Genomic DNA, 19,561 nt, shown 5'->3' on the forward strand with positions numbered 1-19,561 from the left:
CAACCAAATCACAGTGATTCTATGCTGCGAAGCTTTATGAGAAACACAATGAAGACTGCCTTGATAGTTTGCCACTAGGATATAATGTCTTCTTAGCGAAGTACTTTTTCAAGCCTGTCTTTTACCCCTCGAAAAGGAAGATCTGGCCTGGTTTTGCTGGAGTTTCTACTTGCCTGAACCCTAAAACTGGCGGGTGAAGACTGCTGACAGAAGGGGAACAATTGCACGTTGTTCAGAGGTGGATGAGACAGAGAGCAGTGATCTTCTGGCAAATAATTTTTCCTTTATTAATCAAAGTATGAAGGGGTGCATAAATTCCATTCAAATCACATTTATTTTACAAGCCAAGAACTGAATTGGTTACTCACTACGAGTTAAGGTACGCAGACATCACAGGTTTCTGCCTTATAAGCAGCAGATGACAGCAGGTTGAAGCCACTTGCCCGTTATACTCGGAGCTACCCTAGATGAGAGCACGCACAGTGCAGGCATCGTCATTCAGATCAAAAGCAGTCAAAAAAATCCAATCCTGCCATGCTGAATTATTAATCAGTTGCATTTCTAAGAATAAGCCGATCTCAGAAGTTTTGATTATTGACCCAGAGATTACTCAGACTGTGCACTTAACAGCTTCTTTCGGAAGGCAATACAGGCTTCTCCGCTCTGTGACACTAACCTCCTTTCCCCTTAACGAGATACTAAGATAATTGCGGAGAGAAACCCTGATTACCTGAAGAGACATTTCACAGAAAAGTTACATTTAGCTTCCAATCCTGATTCCGCTGTGACAGGGCGAACGGTGGCTGTAACACCAGGTGAAGATGCAGCAATTGATTGCTCAAATGCTTTTGAAAGCGCAGGCGTTTTGTTTTGCCTGTCATCCCTGAGACACGCACAAGCTACATCAGGGTTAAGTAGCATGTAACTTGACAAGGTACCAGCTGCTCCTGCCAGGGCAGTTTGCCTAGCTGGTACCACAGGGTAACACCGTGAAGAGTGGAGCTGCTCGCAGGAGCTCTCGGTTACAGCAAGCCCAACCCCGTTCGTAGCCCAGCAGACTGACTACAACATTTATCGATATCCCCAATTCTTGGGGTCAGCTGTTTAGATGTAACTCTGATCAGCACAAGCCACTAAGTTCTAAGATAATGCATGGAGGGAGGCTCACAGGGAATTCGATCTCCAATCCTCCTTCGCACGCCTATAATTAGCAGTCCATATTGCTGAGACTGGAGCAGAAGCAGAACTTGTGCCCAGGGGCAGCTCTGCATTGAACTGATGCAGTGGACTGATATTTAGTGTACTTTAATGTATGGGGGAAGACGTGATCATTGTATCTGCCTTCCAGATTATTGCAGACCTACAAGTTAACCTGGTTTCACAGCAGCTCACATGACAAAAGCAGTCCTTTCTAGGAGGAAGATCAATGTCCAGCTTTAAGAGAAGAGACAGCTACCACTTTCCTTGAGCAGGCAGTCCCAAATGCCTCACTCTCTAAAACTCCTCCTTTCTTGAGTATGTAAGATGTTGACTAGCTTAAATACAAGGTATTTGTTCTTTCTGTTCCCCCCCCACTATGCTAGAACTTCTAGTACAGAACTAGAACTTCCCCACCCTCCTGGTACAATCTAATGAAAACATGTCTTAGTATCCTCTAGAGGAGGAAAAGCATATTTGAGCTCTCTTCTGATCTCCATTTTTTCAACATCACTTAAAATACATTGGTGCAGGAGTCAGAGACACTGCTTACCACACGTTTCACAAATGCTACCTTCAACCTCCTCAGCATTCTCCTGTTCTTAATGTAACCGGAGATGACACCAGCTCTTCCAGCATCACACCGAGATTCGCTCAGCTGCTTGTCTGCAATCACCCAAAATTCACGTCACAGCCATTGTTTTCTATACAGTGGACACCACTTACATGCTTTGTTCTTATATACGTCACTCTCTGTTTGAATATCCAAACTTTATTGAGTGATTTACATGTGTGATTGTTGCATTACTTAACTTTCTGTAATTCTTTGCCTTCCTCGAATGCTATCAGCATTATGCTTTATCGATACAAATCAATTGTACAGTAAACTTGCACTAAAATAGCTTATTATAAATACAATAACCAGTAGCTTCTCCTGGAAAGCATGAGAAATATTTATGCTCCTTAAAGGGGCTAGAAGTTAAACTCTTCCAAAAATGAAAAAACAGCACTTATTCTGCAACCACATACTATAATTCAAAACACATGAAAGCATATAGCACCAGGTGATATGCTCTATCGGGAAACTTTGACCTTGAATTCTCTACATCACAGTGTTTATTTTTTTTAAAATCACCAAGCAGCAATTCTGTGTCTTATACCCTTAAAAAATTACTTTCCTTACTTTTATTATAGCTGCAATGAATATTGCTGTTCATTAGGCCAGAAACAACCAATATACTTATACTTCATGGCACATGGCTCAAGAACAATAAAGCTGTAAATAAAACAAACAGTGGAAAAATAAAAACATAAAAATGCATCAATTACAATATCAAAAACACATGTGCAAAAGCATGCAAGAATTAATATTTTTACCGTAGAGGTAAAAAAGAACAAACTAAATGCAAAATGCATTGGATATTTAAAAAGATAATTATCGTTTCTAACTAGATATACTACATAAATATGGCGTGTGTGTGTGTTCAAAGCAGCAGCACTGCAGCTGAAATGTCTGCATGCTAGAATTTTACATGCAGGACTAAGAGAGTACTGTCATACTCTGCATCTTTGTACTTGCATTGAAGCATTCCTAGTTTAAAATTCTTTGGTACTCATTGCAATCACCAAAACTGACAAATGAAAATTTGCTAAAGGGATACTCTGCATGCTAAGTGAGCTGTTAAATGCCAACAATCAAATGTAACTTAATCTGAACTATGCAAATTCTACCAAGTGTTGGCTGTTTGCCTTTGTTCCATGATTGAAGATTTAATCACTTACTGCCTTAATAGTATGTCTCTTGTCAAACTCTGGTAGTTCTTAGAAGTCTGCAGTGCTCGAGTGGAACAGCTGTAGTGTGTCACCATGAACAAATACGGTGTACCTGTTAGCAGCGCTGAATTTCTCCCTTAATTCCACCTGGTTAAAATCACAGTCCTATATCCAAAGAGGCAACTGTCACACTTACATTTTTAGGCAGGCACAAATTATGTCAGTACTATCGACAAATCACATTTCTGAAAAGACCAATCAATGCGAACTAAAACATAATCAGCCCAGCCCTGAGCCTTAAATCACTTAAGTGCTTATGGCAGTGCCATTTGACTCTTTCACAAAATGGATACAAAAAAAGCCTCAGCAACTAAATACCAAAAAACTATTAAACCTTTTTGATAGGGTCATATTAGGAGGAGACAGCCATAAAGCCAAACTGTTTCCATTTAAGTAACTTTCAAACAAACCCTTTCCTTTTAAAGCAAACCTTTTAAGGATTAAGCTTGAAAGTACAACAACTTACACTGAGGTTTTTAAGTTTGATGCAATCCATTAACATCATTTCAATTAAATGGTTTTAAAAGTTAAGGAAGCCATGTACAACACAAGCATTTTAACAGAAAATCAAACCATGGAAATAGAAAAGCAAGCAACCTAGAATTACATTTTTTTTTTCTAAATCCAGTTTGTGACAGTCTCTCTCAAACAGATGCAGAACATATCTTCATTTTTTTCAATCAGCTCAAAGCTCAAAACTTGGTTTTAGTTTAGATTCTATGAATAAACACTAGGTAGAAGTGGCTTTCTTTTCATTGAATACAACAGAACGAGTTGAACTATTTCAACAAAGAACAAAATATTTTCAAATATAAGCTAGTCAGATATTTTAATCCAACTATTTTAATTCAATTAATTGAAATGCAATACTTCTGTCACATTAACAGAATCACAGAAGAGTTGTGGACAGAACATCTGGAGATCTATCAAGTCCAACCTTCCTGCTCAAAGCATCAACTAGATGAAACATCGGCTAGCTCAAAGGATCAACTAGAACATGTTGCCCAGGACTTTGTCCAGTCAGCTTTTAACTATCTGCAAGTATAGAGGTATATGTTACTTTATATTTTGTTCTTGTTTTCTTTTTTTAGATTTGACTTGAGCTTCTAGTTCAATGTATTTTGACAAAAGTTGAATCCATTCATTCACAGTTAACCTTTATCCTAACACAAAAGAGAAACAAGAGAAAAAACAGTGAAGGTAGTTTTTCCTCAAGAAATTAAGTAGCTCTAAACTTCACAAATGAACGCGTGTATGCCCTGTAAGTACAACATCCTGAATTGAAAATAAATATATCAGTATGTCTACACTTTTACAATATTTATTTCAGAAAAGTCACATCAATTCTAAGAGTTTGCTGCTGGTTGGTTTACTACCCGTGTACATATGTACTTCTGCTTATTTCATTGACTCTGCCAGCCTGTCTAGGCTCTGCATTTTACAAAATGTGAGAAGATGCATCATGGTATTACTTTCTAGAGCTTGATGAATGGTCATAGTAAATAGTAAAATCAGAATAGTAAAATACTCTGACATTTTAAAACGTCATTATTGGCACTCAAATTGACAAAGTTAAGAACAAGTTTGTTCATACCTCAGAGCTGTTGCCTCAAGCTCTCTTACAAGCTCAAGCTGACAGCATTTTATCGGACTGACTTAGTTTTAGCGTTGAACGTTTCTTTGCAATTACAACTACAGAACTGATTCTTATTTGAAATCAAAGCTAAGAAGACAAATCACAGTTCTACCTGTTTTCCCAAGTGTTTTCTTTCATGTCCTTTGGGATTGCTGCTAATATTCTAGGAAATCTGTCTTCACACATGATCCTGCTTAAATCGAAGGTGACAAGGAATAGTATACATTATACAAACCTGCATACATAGTTCCACTAAGAGAACTTTACTGATTCAGGCTTTGAAAATTTAAGTCTACAGATTACCACGTTTAGAAAAAGGAATCAAAGATCTATATAAGTTTAAAGACAACTATTTCAAACCACACTACATTAAGTCTTTGATTTCAATAGATGATCAAAAGCAATTCGATTTGAAAAATGCAGGAGAATATGCATTTCCAATGCACTGAGAAAATACCAACCAAATACAACCATTGAATTGGATCAAAGTAAATCCACAATTTTTACCTGTTTAAATGCTACACGTTTTAGTAATAGGACGGAAGACATCCCACATTTAAGATACCTATAGGACTTCATTAAGCTCCTCACTTCACACTGATAACTGAAGAAACAACATCTAAATAAAATACAGACATCTTACTGTATTAATCAAAGGGTTTTTCATACAAAACTACATACTACAGGGTTTTTCATACAAAAGCATGGGTAGTGAAGACCTAAAGAAAACCAAGACAACAAAAAGAACATTGGAGAATTTTAAGACTAAATGTCAGCTCAAAATGGGAAGCAGTCAAAACAAAGCAAAACAATCCATTCATTTCCCAGGACAACATACACTTTGTAAGTAAACAGGATGCAATCTCTTTATCAAAGGAACAGAGGTAAAACTTGGGGCTAACGCTATAGGTTAGCTACGAGATGTGATTTTATCTGCTTCGACTGTAACTTTTAATGAAACGACTGCAAAGCAAACATTTGAAACCAGTAAGTTCCATACTGATTGGCTTTCTTCACTGACTCTGTTGCTTTTTACCCAAGGGCTTACAGAAACAGAAGCATTTATAAGGTCTTTTTTTCAGCTGATGGCAGAATAGACATATGGCAATCTTCTGAAACCATTGTTTTCCTTTGGTACAACTACTGGAATACCAGAAGCTAGCACCAAAGGAAAACAATGACTACTAGAAGCTACTGAACATGTATTTTTTTTTTCCTTTTCAGAGATGCAATTGCCCCCATCTCTTTGGAAATAGCTTTTGTTTTATTCAAATGTACTGATGTTTTCCTCATGAGAACTCAAATGAACCTGAAGATCCAGGTCAGCCTTGCAAAACTGCAATTCTGCTCTCTCAGTACCTTTTGCATTCATCCATTTACCTCCAGTGGCACATTCCAGTTGTTCATGCTGAGATCCTCCAAGAGCCTTTACCAGCCATAACGCCTGCTCGTGATCCCTTCAAGAACTGCAGCAAGAGGACTGGAAGACTACAGGCCATTAAATAATTTTACCTGCATTGTCACAGCAAGCTTGAGTAAGAAACGTGCTTGAATTCTAATCTATGGCTTTCCCAAAAGGCAGTAAATTTGACTGAATTTGAAACCATGTGCAGGTTGTTAATATAAATGGTATGATACACTTTTGGGCAAGAACCAAAAGCACTACTACTAATTGCTTAGTGAAGGCACACCGTAAGAGAGCCCTTAAGAGTCCTCCTCAGAAGCAATTATTTAAATTTCCAAGAGTTGAAAAGAAAGGTTGTCTTCCTGAAGTCATGCAACAACTTCACTCTAATGAGTGTCAGGAGACAGATGAATAAGTTTATACAAGTTCAGAAGCATACTCTCAAATCATGTCTCCAATTTTCTACTCACTGAGGTCTGTTGGACAGTTGCTGATGCAGTGAACTCACAGTCCATAAACATTACTAATTAGTAAAAATGTTTGGGGGCTGCTGGAGTATAAAGTCACCATCATCTCTCAGGGTGTTCTCAATTTTGAAAAGCGAGAGGTCTCTGAGAACGCCCGTATGAGAGAACACAAATATCCCATTCCTGAGTCGCAGATTTACGTAGCACTTGGATTTTATTTCCACTACTAATGGTATGACTTTTATTTTAGATGTTGAAATCTATTTTGCTGTCCCAGCTCCTGGCCCTTGTGAGAAGAGCTGAGTAAGTTTAATTCAACCCTCTGGATGATAAAGATGTTATTATTAACAACGAGTTTAAGAAACAACAGACATACTTCAACTTGTTCTGGCACCCACAACAGAAGAAACTGGAAATACTGATAGCAGAGACAAAGTCCAGGACAATGAAGAAACAGAAGGGATATGTTTCTTATTGACAATTAGACCAAAAGGTAAAAATATGATAACGTAGATTTAAATTATTTTGGTCAGACTATGTGGACAGCACTTTGCCAATTTATTAATTTAGTTTTCTCTTCTGCTTTATTTTCTTCTTATAGATATCAGAAGCGTCTTCCAAAGTGTCACAGGAAATCGTTGGAACAAAACAAAATCTGAACTCTTAACATCTTACTGCTCTTCAACTTTTATTCTTCCAGTGAACACTCAAACACTTGGACAACTGGAGGAAACATATGACCATAACCAGGAATAAACATGTGTTTAAAAAGTATTTGCATAGTTGGGAACAACACTTAGTTATTATTTCAAATCCTGATCAATTAACTTAAATATATCAGAAGTAAAATAAATGAGAAGTGTGTCCAGAGCAAACCCCAGATCAACAGGAACTTCTCACACAGAAGGTGACCGCTACGTCATATTAATAAGAGTGATGGCCGTGAACTGGGAAACCAACCTGAAAACCCTGTATTGAGAGAAGGTAACAGTAAGGCCTGGGCAACTCTTAACAGAAGCTGCCTATAGGAACATCTGGGGCTCCGGCCCCTCGAGAGACAAAGAATTCCTTTGTTTCTAGGAGAAGTAGAAAAGAAGCACCATCAGAAGCAACAAAAGACCCTGAGATCTAAAAACATAGATTAGGCTATTTTTTCCTTTATCTTTGGTCAGAACATCATTCATCAGTGCTGCCAGGGGCGTTTCTCCACTGCCCTGTACTAAAATGAATGTCCCATCAAAATTTTTGAATTCTAATATTACATGTTATTAATTTCCCCAGAAAAACTTTAAGAGAAGAACTATGTTTCCAACTCTGATGACAAAGGCAAACTTCCAAATACGAATCGTTTCAACCCTATGCCTGTAGAAAAATTGCTCCTCTGCCTCTCCTGTTGCTATTCATAGATCTCTAAGCAGCTACTAGTCCAGACCAGATGACTGTAACAAATTCAAACACTTCTGGCAGAGGCATGTTTATTATTTTCCAATATGACTGTCTGCCAAGTTTCCCTGTCCAGGATTTTTTTTTGTTGTTGTTGTTAAAGAAAGGAACTGTGTGAGCCAAACTATGTCAGGGACTAGCCTTCAAATAATTTTTTTAGAAAGTGGAAGTGCACTAGCATACATACAGCCTAGTATCTGAAAGTGGGTCAAAACATTAGGAGACGCAGCACGATCAAAACTCAAATCTTCAGGAAACAAAATGCTGTGCTGTCACTCCTAAATCATTTATCAGTACAGAATACTCAAAAACCTTACTAATACATGTGCTGAAAAAAGCATAAACTTTAATGAAATAACCTGAAATTGATGAAAACGGACATCTTTATTTCCCCCTAAAATATAGCTTTTTAATAACACCCTTTGTTTTATGACTTTTCAGTACATATTCCACAATGTCTGTTTCCACTCTATTTCTCATTACTTTCGTTGTACAACTCTGCACACAAAATTATGGCAAAAAGGCAGGGATCTTGTGAGGAATTGTTAGAGGCACTGCCTCGTACCGTTATCTTAAATGCCGCTGCGATTAAGACACCCAAAGGCAAGAAAAGTGGGGTGAATCCCACTTCAGCCACTCCATGACCTTGTACAAGTCATTCAATCCTCACTCTTGATTACCAAATTAAAAATTACCCAATCAATTTAAAGCACAAGATCATTCACTAACTGTATGCATGACACTCAAACAGAAATATGGCCGTGCAGTCTATAAATGAGAAACACACACAAATCCTTCCAAAAGAAAGTAGAATTAAAAGAGAAAATTCAAGAAGTCAAATGTCTTCAAAGGGGTTCTGCATGTGATTGACTGTTTTCAGTCTGAAAACAATCCTGAAAAGCAAAGTTGAATGAATTAGCAAGAATTTAATCCCGTTTACAGTTACTCTAATTAGCAAAAGTACAAAGTAAAGACCAAACAACACAGGTACTTCTTAAAAGAGCAGCGGTTTGATATGCCAAGTCTTTTGATTTTTCTTGCCATTACCAGGTTTTCAGGACGCGGTATCTAAAATTCGGTTTGGGACATGAACTTCCCATAGGGAGAGGAGAAAATATCCCTGAAGTTATGACTGCAAGAAAAATGCCAATCACATAAAAATTATGACCCTAAGAAACAAAAAGCTTAACCTCACACGCAAAGCAGAAATAAGACTATGAGTTCTGTCTATTCTCCCCTACAAATAAGTAACTACCCTTGACAATTACGCATTAGAAGGAAACAGGACTCCAATTATTGTTTCTAAAGAAAAACATTTGTAGCACATTTCCATTAAAAAAAAAAAAAGACAGACCATAAGGGCGGAACTCCTGGACGCAGCCAGAAATACCCTGATTTAATAGGAATCGTGAATGTTACATACATTTAAAGATCAGGTCTTGATGTTGTAGAACCACGTTAGCTAGATAATCTACTGACAAACTACTTTGCACCCAAGGAACTGTCGCTTGAAATTTTAATAACATCCCAAATATTAAGAAGCTGTCTTACAACAAAGAAAGATCTAATACATGATTTCCTGCAACTGGCTAGTTACCAGAAATCTTTAATGTGAGATCTGACACATTAATCCTGTTGTTGTGGCTGCTACTGTTCAATATCTAGGGAATCGAGATCTCTGTTAACAACAGACAATTACAGAGCATTAATACTTGTGTTCCGCCTCAAAAAAAGGCAGCCTATTTCTAAGTAAACAGTAATTATAATCTTTTACTACATTTCTCACTTTTTTCCACATTTTGCTAACGGAAATTGTGTTTTAATTGTATCTAGTTTCTTTTGTGTTGTTTATTTCTCACTTTTGGAGAGGGTCACTCCATTTTCATCATATTCTTTAGCAACAGTAGGGAATGTCTGACTTTTTACAGATTTCTTAACCGGTTGAGCAAATCTTAATACAAAACAACATGAGTTCCAGCCCTTACAAACCCTCTTCGGAGTAAAGCCTTTTGTCTGTGATTAGGCCTACGCAGAAGTACCCCCAGGCCTTGTGAGATTTGATTTTAGAAGTCTTTTTTAAGCTAAACAGTTAACCATAGAGGTTAGCGATGAGAGGCACTGACGGCCAGTTGCAACCGAGCTTCTTTGCAAAGTTCCTGAATGGAACAAAGAGCTCTTGAAGGCATTGCACAACCACAAACCCAGTCAAAACAGCAACAATCTTCACTACAGATGTGACCTGTGCTTCGTTAATTCAGAGCTGAACTTCAAGTAACTCGCAAAGTCGGAAACTACCTCAGATCGGATTTAATTCCGAGTTAGGGATGAGTGTACACAGAAGCTATTTGCCAGAAAAACAACGCTCCCTGCAGTTGGCGCCTTATCCTTTTACATGGCCAGCCTCCAACATCAACTTGGAGATTTCCTTCTTCTAAATGCTGGCAGCTACTAAAACACAGGTCGATGAAAACACACTTTTCTCCTTGTAATATATGTAATGTACCATGGTGGTGAATTCTGTTGGTCAACTCAAAAATAATCAGAACTAAACAAAAAGGTTAAAAAAAAAAAAAAGACTGCTTCCTTACATAGAAAAAACAAAATCCACCAAAGACCCACATATTCTCTCCTTTCAGTTCCAATCCTGGCTGGCAAATAATACCAGAGGATATAAAGTTCCTTCATATTGTGTACTAATAATCACAATACATTAAAGGCTAAAATTAGAGAGTGCTTAAAACACAGTGCTTTGGAAGAAAACAATTATTGTAATCAGACACTGTAAAACGGCTGCTGTACTGCAGAATGTGTAATTTCATTTTCTTTCCTAAAGTGATTTTTTAAAGACATTACATAGTTAAAACCACATTAAGTTCTCACATTTCTTTCAAAAACTGAGAGCAATACAAGCACTGCAAGGAGAAACGAAAGATCTTTCTTTTTAAAATATAATCGATCGGTATTCTAACAGCAATAACAATGGTGGTTTTGTGTTGTTTTTTTTCCCCTTAGCTGGAATGAGGAGAGAATTCCGAAAGGTAGGTCCAGTTCCCTACCACTATGACAACCACACCATGTTGCCCTTTCCGCTGGCATTGTAAGATTCAGCTTAGAAACATCCAGGCAAGTAGCAGCAGTGCCACCAACAGATTTGAGCTGACAAATCAGTAACAATAACCTGGTTTTAAGAACCCGTAGAAAACAGACGCCAAAAGAGAACTGGCACCACCTTTATAAAAGTTTGCTAGAAGTAATTCCCTTTGTATATGTAACACTGTCACCCTTCATTACAGTTATTTTTTTAAACTGATTTTTTTAAACAATATTTTACCAACATTTTCATTTTCTCTAACGAACCCACAGCAACATATAAAATACACACTTCCAAGTATAACAACAAGAGGCTGCAATCATAACCAGTCACTCCAGTAACTAAATATTGACAGAGCTAAAGATTTAGGAGATAGCTCTCCCTACCATATTTTCCTCCTCACCTATCCTAAAAACATGCCTCCAATGATCACTGGATGCTGTATGAAAATAAATGCTTGCAATACAACACTTGAAAAATTTTCCGGTTATGACTTAACTGCAAGAAGAGGTGAAAAATCAAAATCATACTGAATTTTAACACAGCTTCAAATAAAATTTTGGATACCATAAGATTTGTAACAGCTACACTGGGTTCTACTCCATCACAAAGACTGTGGTTCTGGGGTTGCATTTAAACATACAATTTACGGATATTGAGGAGCCAGGCTCACACTCAGAGTAACAGAATATATCTAACTACATACGGTACTGTAATGAATTCCTCACAGTAAGGAATGGCTTGGTATCTGTAACAAATCACTACATACTTGGAGAAATTTAGAAACTGTTTCTAATAATGCTTTGAAGGAAAAAAACTGAGACTCCTTCGCAACTGCAGATGCAATGGACTTCTAATTCCCTGAGTTGTATTTTTGTCCTCTGTATGTCTCCTCCTGCAATCTTCACATGAATACACTCTCTCCAGTACCAGCAACAGCCTTTTGTAGTGTTTTGATCAACTGAAACATAGCAGAATTCTTCTGCAGAGCTTCTGTAACGTGAAATATTTAAGAATAAAAAAGCAGTAGAAAATCGTGTACCCTTCTCCAATTACTTCTTACAACATCAAATATAAGCTCACAAAATACCCTGTAACATTATTTTCAGCTCTAGAATAGTCACGACCTAAATTATGCTGTAGTAGCACGACGAACCCAATTATTTGAGGGCAACAGACTGAGTCTACCTCCATAAAAACAAATCCCCCAAACCTCCTCAGCTCTGCAAATGTATTGCATCAATCTTTCCCCTCCTCTTTCCCATTCCCTGCAACTCTGAGTGACTTCCTAGTGTAAAATCACTAGCGCAATTGCGTTTGTACAAAATCAAGGCAAAAAAAAATTGAATGGCTTCAGAAAGCCACATTCATGCAAAGCGACTGCTACTGCACCAAAGTCTTGGACTAAAATTCCCAGTCAATATTGCACATCACAAAACATTTGAAATTATTAATATAAAATAAAAAATGCAAGCTACTAGATTTGAAAGCTCATTGGAAATAATGTTAGAGACGTGCACACATATTCAACTGTACGATCAAGCTTTGAGATTTAACTGATGGCTGCTGCAGAGCAGCTACAAAAACTGCCAACGATTTGTACGACAGTTTTAAACGTTACTTGTGCTTCCCCCGACTGCTGTGTATCAAATTAAGTATCTTCAGATGATAAAAGCATTATAATGCAATCTTATTCATCAGATTTTCTCCTAAACCAACTTATCACAAAGTCTCAAAAGGAACTGAAAGAGACTCATTGACATTTCCGCCTATATTTATGAATGCTGCAATAGCTGAAGCTTTATTTGTAACAAGAGGACAGTATTTAGATATAGACACTTGATTAAGCGATGAATCAGCTTTTTACTCCAGAAACCCTATGCCTGGGCTAACATGGAACTCGCACAGGAGCCAAAGACGTGTATACACACCAGAGGATTAAAATCATACAGCCCAAGCACCACCCTGATAGCCAACCCCCTGTGAATGCTGACCTAGTTCCCACTAAGCCTTTACCCCTCCTTTAAGATTGTTTTAAGAATGAAATGTTTTTCAGAAGAGTTTAAGAAGTCCTGCAGAAGGTTCGTAAATGGTAATGATGCTATGTCTGCGTGAGATTTGTCTACCATGTAACAGAGAATGTAATACGCAACATGCAAATTATTCTGCTCACTTGAACTGCATCCAGACTAAGAAAATAAAAGACTTCTAACTTCTAAAAGTGTTCCCTGGCATTTGGTAAAGCTGCAAGTAAGGTTAACTGCTACTGTGCTCGCTCAGCTCATTCACAACATAGTTACTGCGGGTATCTGTGAGAACACAGGACATGAGACTATTGGGCTTTCAAGAAATATCTCAGTCACCTGAATCTACTAGAGCATTCTGTACGCATATCACATGGTGTTCGCCCTTCTTTTAGTCACACACAAGAAAGTCCTTATTCAAGGTCCTAAAGGTGCCCATGCCACCTTCACTCTGGTCTACTGTCATTTTTCCATCACCTTTTTATCTCCACAGCTTTCTTTTCACATGCCTACACTTCAGCTTCTCACCATGAAGGTACTGCTATCAAAATATTAAATCTCTCGTTGGGAGGGTGTTGTAAGAAATGCAATCACTCATTCTTTAAAAACTATAGGGTTCAAAATTTCGGTGAAATTAAACAGTCTGCTAGGAGTCAGACAGCTACAGAAGCCAGATTATTTATCAAATTAAAACACTGCATTGCTAGTGGGCTGTGTAAGAGAACGACATTCTGAAAATGCTGAAGATGAACTTGGAAGGAATAAAGCCTTGCTAAGGCGTCTCCCTGCCCGACACACCGAGCTTACACGAAATGAGTAAGGTTTGTACGGAGGCAACTGAGGAACACAACCTGAGAGCAAGCTACTGAAAGCATCATTTACACTAAAGAGATGATCACTTGAAGTGATTCATTCCTCTCCTTTTTTAATTTACACATCTGCCACATACATCCTCGTGTTATGTGGACCCATCTATCTTCCTCTGCCAACAAAAGATGTATTTTCTCCCGCATGCTTCACACTGCAGCGTCAGGCTTGAAGTGTGCCTCATTTTATTTTATTGCCACTGATACATTGGGAAGACGAACACAGGATATTCAAAATTTGTTTTATTCACGTTTTCACATCCCTTCACCTAAAAACAGTGATACGAGTTTTCATGAAAGCCAACAACATAAAAGATGCTTGCAAACTGCAAATCCTCCTGAGGATATTGTAGTTCTCCAGGACGCTCCACACCTCTTGGGCAGTTCTCGCTACCGGGGGCTTTGTTTTCTTCCTCTTCTCCCATTGCACAGAGCAATAAGCCTCGTGTAACACCTCCTCTGCTTCCAGCCACCAGGCTGGAGAGAAGAAATTCCAGGGGATGAACCAGCCCCAAGGGCCAAAGCAAGTGAAACCAGAAGGGAGCAGCCTCAGACAACTGGTCCCTGTTGTTGCCGCTCCAACATCCAACATTTCCACAGGCCTGGCCCTCAGCATTGTTTTGCCTGCCTCCCCCTCCCCACCTCACCTCACATGCTCTCCACATCCCCGTCTGCTCCCGCCTTTCCTTTCAACACGTCCTCCCCTCGTCCTGTTTTTCCATTCAGACAATCCCTCCTACAAAATTCCACTTCAAAATAATGACTAGCAATATCGCCGCGCCATCTGCTTTCCTAACATATCACTCTTTCTACACCTTTTAATGTCCCATTTAAACAGAACACAATTTTCTTGGAGCAAGGACTACCCACCATTATCTGCACACTGTCTAAAACAACCGGGTTCTGTTCTTAAGCCTTTCATCTTTATTACAGCAGTGGTTAAAAACACCAATTTCTTTCTTTGATTAGGCTTCCAACTGCTGGCATAAGAACACAAGCTCACCAAAATCTGACACGCTAGCACAATCTGTAAATGCTTAGCAGAACTTTATTTCTTCCCACCCGACCTAAGGTTTTTGGTTTGGATTTTTTTTTTTACTGCATCAGACTCAAAACAGGAATCCAGCCTGTGATGATACTAGGGTCATCTTTGCATGGGATTTGCAGGTTTACAAACCTGTCTAGTATACAGGAATGCACAAAGTCATGAAGAACCATACCTAAAAAAATGTAATAAAGAATGGCCTGAATCACCATGGGAAGTTAAATTACTTTATTCACAACAAATGCCACTTTACCCGAAGTAGAGAAAATGGGAGGATTTAAAGAAGTAACTCTTGATACAGAACACAGTTTTAGTCAAATGATGATGCAGTTATTTTGTATCATTCCCACGTTTTCTGTTCAGGTAAAACACACCATAAAAAATAGAGAATGTAAAAATAATAATGTTGGGGTCTGTACAGTTATACTTTACTTGAGGTATCTACATATAAGTGTTACAAACACTACAAAACAAACCTGGCTGTAAGCAGGGATGACGTGAAGCACATATTCAGTCACCGCAGAGGATGACACTGTTAAATAAACGAAGAGGTAACAACAAAACACGCTGTGGAGAAAGAGCTCTGAGATGGCTTTGACTTATGCTGTGAAGTAAGAAATTAAGCGTGAATGAGGGGGAGAAGTCTTGCAATAACACAGAGGCAAGCCCTTTGTGCTATACCCCAGAGGTCAATACTGGGCCAGTACCGTTTAACAATTACCTCAGTGACCTGGACGTTGAACAGGTGCACCCTCAACACGTTTACAGATGATACAAAAATTGGAGGAGTGCCTTACACACCAGAGGGCTGTGCTGTGAGATTCAGCAGGACCTTGACAACATCGGCAAGTCCAGCAAAGGGAAACACAAAGTCCTCACCTGGAGAGGAACGACTCCACACATCTGTACAAGAGGCTTTGCAGAGAAGGACCTCAGGGTCCTGGGTGAACGTGAGCCAGCAACGCGCCTCGGCAGCATCCCCAGCTGCGCTAGAACACCACCTCGGTCAAGGGAGGCGACCCTTCTCCTCTCCTTGGCACTGCCGAGACACGCGCAGAGCACCAGGTCCAGGCCCGGGCTCCCAGGTCCAAGGCAGACACGGACACACTGGAGGCAGGGCACGAAGGCGACCGAGGGCTTACAGCACCTGACGCACAAGGGGAGGCTGTGGGAGCCCCGACCCTGTAAGCCTGCAGAAGAGGACTGGGGTTGGGGGAGGCACCTTATCAGCGGGTATAAATCCCTGACGGGAAGCAGGGGAGGTGAACAAGTCTGACTCTTTCCCAGTGGTGCCCAGTGAACGGACAAGTGGCAACGGGCACAAACTGAAACATGGGAAATTCCACTCAAACTTGAGAAGGTAGCGGGTTGTTGTTGTTCTGTTTCTAAAACGGCGAGAGTGGGCAAGCACAACACAACAACTTATAACTCAAAGGGAGGTCGTGGAGTTCCCGTCCCTGGAGCTGCTCCGGGTGACCCTGCTTGGACAATCCAGCTGATCTCCAGGTCCCTTCCAACCTCAACAATTGTGCAGTTCTGTGAGCGTTAATCTGAGGGCAAAACCACGCTTCAGCTGAAGGAAACGCACAAACAGCTAATTCTCAGAGCAGCCCTGGGTTGTTTTTACTGCTGCGATTTAGGCCTAACAGTAAAGACGGTTAAGCCATAGTTCTATAAAGCTAATTCAAACAGCTCAAATATTAAAATATTTGATTCCAAGTATTTATAAAATATTGTCAGTGTATGTCAACATAAGAAAGAGCCTATAATCCCTTCTAATTCCTTACAGATATTAAAATGGGTTTTGCTGCTTATAAACATGAATTCACAGAACCTCTTGCTTAATGGTCAATGGATAAAAACACAACACAGAAGAACACGAAGGAAGAGTGATCTGCAATGAGAGCCTCTTGTAACACTTTTGCGAGGTTAAATAGGTAACTTTTAAAACGGAAACGTAAAAGCTGCTATATTGAGAACTCCACAAAATAACCTCCTCATCTGGATAATAAATATAATAGGGGTGGCAGCAATAAAAATTTGTTCATTACTGATCTGAAGGCAGTACCTGCAGAAATGAGGGCTGAATCAGTTTCCAATTCCCACTGCTTAATAGGATCGGCGCTATACAGAAAACTACCTAGGTAGTTTCAAACACAAAATGAACGACTCATTATACATCTCATTATACAAAACTCAGAAAACTTGTATTGTAAACCTCCCCTGAGGAGTAATGCCAAGTATTATGGATTAGGTGCAACATTACACAGCCCTTTCAATATTCGCACCGAGTACTGCATGTTGATATCGCACCTAAAATAGGACATGCAGCCTTGCTGTAGTAAACACTCGTTTAGTCAGCAAACAGTATAGAGGTGCAATTTGAATGTAAATCAGCAGTGGCTGCTCATACTCTCTCTGTAATTTGGGGGGAAAGAACCTGTCACTGAGGGACAAGCCCAACCCAGCAATGGTATATGTAGTGAATACTCTTTCCAAATCTCTACTGGCTTTCGGTAATACTACCAAGAGCTTCCAGGAACTTTTACAGCAGTAACGTAACCAACTCAAAGCCATGTTGCTGGCACCCTTCCCGCACCCTCTGGATGCCACCATGCTGCCCTGGACACAGGAACAGGCTGTACGGAGCACCTCGTGCTGACAGGAGCGGTCCCAGGAAGCACAGAACGGCTGAGGCTGGAAGGGACCTCTGGAGGTCACCTGGCCCAACCAGGACCGCTTGCCCAGGCTCACGTCCAGCCAGGTTTTGAATACCTCCAAGGAGGGAGACTCCACAACCTGAAAATCTGAGAGGGCATGCACACGCACACCAAAGCCACACACGTGAGCTCAGAAACACACAGGCAATGTTATGGGCTGCATACATACGTGAGTGGTGGAAGAAGTTATCTGAAATGGCTGTCTGCACGCTGATGGCAGGACAGGGAAAAGCAGGAGCATGCAGACATCAAATGGCTCTGTAATAACTCATGAGCCACTCCGGGCCATCAAGTGCGAGGTTTTATTTAAGCACTCTGCCAAAATACCCACAAACTTCTAACACACCTTATAGCTGCTCTGTAAAAAAACAGCTCTTGAAAGAAGAGAAGCTTAACAAGCATGCATGAATGAAGCCTGTGCAAACGCTGGCATTTCAGGCAATCCCTTTATCTTGTACATTTTTTTTTTGATATTTGTTTAGATTCTTGCATATTTTGGGCTGTATCCTCATCCTTAAAGTCACTGTAGCACAGGCAGGAAAATATTGCCTGTTTGTACGCTCACAGATTTGATTCTTCCTCTGCATTCTGCAAAATTATTTTCACCAGAATACACAGAGGTATCATGAGCAACAGTGCAATTACAGCCTAACTATGCAGATTTCATGGCAGATCTTGCCAGCCAGTCCCTGGACTCTGTTAATCAAGTCTAGGCTTTAATGTTATAATTGTTACCATGACTATAACTTTTCTCAGCATATAAAGGAACATTATTTTGCTATTTACATAAATTTATCATGGGGCAGGGTAGTATCATAGAAAAAAAATACTGCCTGCAGACAGTAGCTGCTTCACTGTATTATCAGTTTTGCTACTGATGTGATGTGGGACCCTATGCAAATCCATTCTTTTCTCTACCCAGGTATATCTCGCCATCTGTCAAGAATACGTTCCTGAAATGCACGATAGCAATTCAATAGACAGGGAAACAATTTTTCCCCACAGAACAAGTTAATATAGAGGAGATGTACACAGGAACGTAAGGAAGGCACACAGCTTTAATATGCAGGGACGGTACATACGACATGGCAAAGAGAGGAAGAAGCAAGTCCATCAACGGTCAACTTGACGTCCAGCAATGACAGGTGAAGCGCAAGAGATGCAGGCTTGTCAGAGGCTGGCTTTGTGACAGCTGGAGACGCAGAATGCTTTATTAAAAAAAACAAAAACATCTCCCCCCCCCCCCCAAAAAAAAAACCAAAACCACTCAAAGGTTTGCTGCTAATTGGCCTGAGACTTTGATCAGGAGATCTCCCACAACATGAGACTGAATCTCCAGTGATGCCGTCCAATCATTCCGAAAGCTTTCAGCTGCTTCATCTGAGACCAAACTTCCAACATAAATCTTTCAGCGCGAGCGCTCTTGCTGCCTCTCTCTGAACAGTTCGTTTCATTGTCATCTTCGTCCTTCTCAGAGGCACGCTGAGGTCAATCAAGTCAATCAAGGGGAAAGGACAAAAACAGGGTAATGACAACAGTTAGCAGAACAGGGTATTAAATGATCGATACTGGAAGTCTGAAAGAGGAGACTGAGAAGAAATGGATAGCATGGTGTTACCACACCTGCTTCCTTCTTCCAGAGATTTATCTTGTCTGCTCAGACTGCAAAAATTACTAAGCAGGAGCTGTTTCTCACTGAGTGTTTACACATTGCCTAATCCTGCCAACCTCAGTTGTGACATCCATGTGCTACTCTGGTAAAAATAAGAGAGACGACTATTTTCAGCCCAGCGTGTTATTTTGAGGAGGTTCCTCTTACACACCGAAACAGAAA

The 19,561-nt window shown here is 39.8% G+C and overlaps 1 protein-coding gene and 1 long non-coding RNA gene across 2 annotated transcripts in view; both read right to left on the bottom strand.

The window, feature by feature from the left end:
* The window catches only part of REV3L (REV3 like, DNA directed polymerase zeta catalytic subunit), a 122,026-nt gene that overhangs the window by 96,909 nt on the left and 5,556 nt on the right, over positions 1-19,561 (bottom strand). The window lies entirely within an intron of this gene.
* The window catches only part of LOC310897692, a 38,851-nt gene that overhangs the window by 14,283 nt on the left and 5,007 nt on the right, over positions 1-19,561 (bottom strand). Inside the window, exon 2 of the long non-coding RNA XR_014582485.1 lies at positions 369-19,209. This is a non-coding gene — a long non-coding RNA (uncharacterized lncRNA). The remainder of the gene's footprint in view (positions 1-368; positions 19,210-19,561) is intronic.

Source organism: Anser anser (genome assembly GCF_964211835.1).
Source record: "Anser anser genome assembly, chromosome: 3".
Taxonomy (NCBI): Eukaryota; Metazoa; Chordata; class Aves; order Anseriformes; family Anatidae; genus Anser; species Anser anser.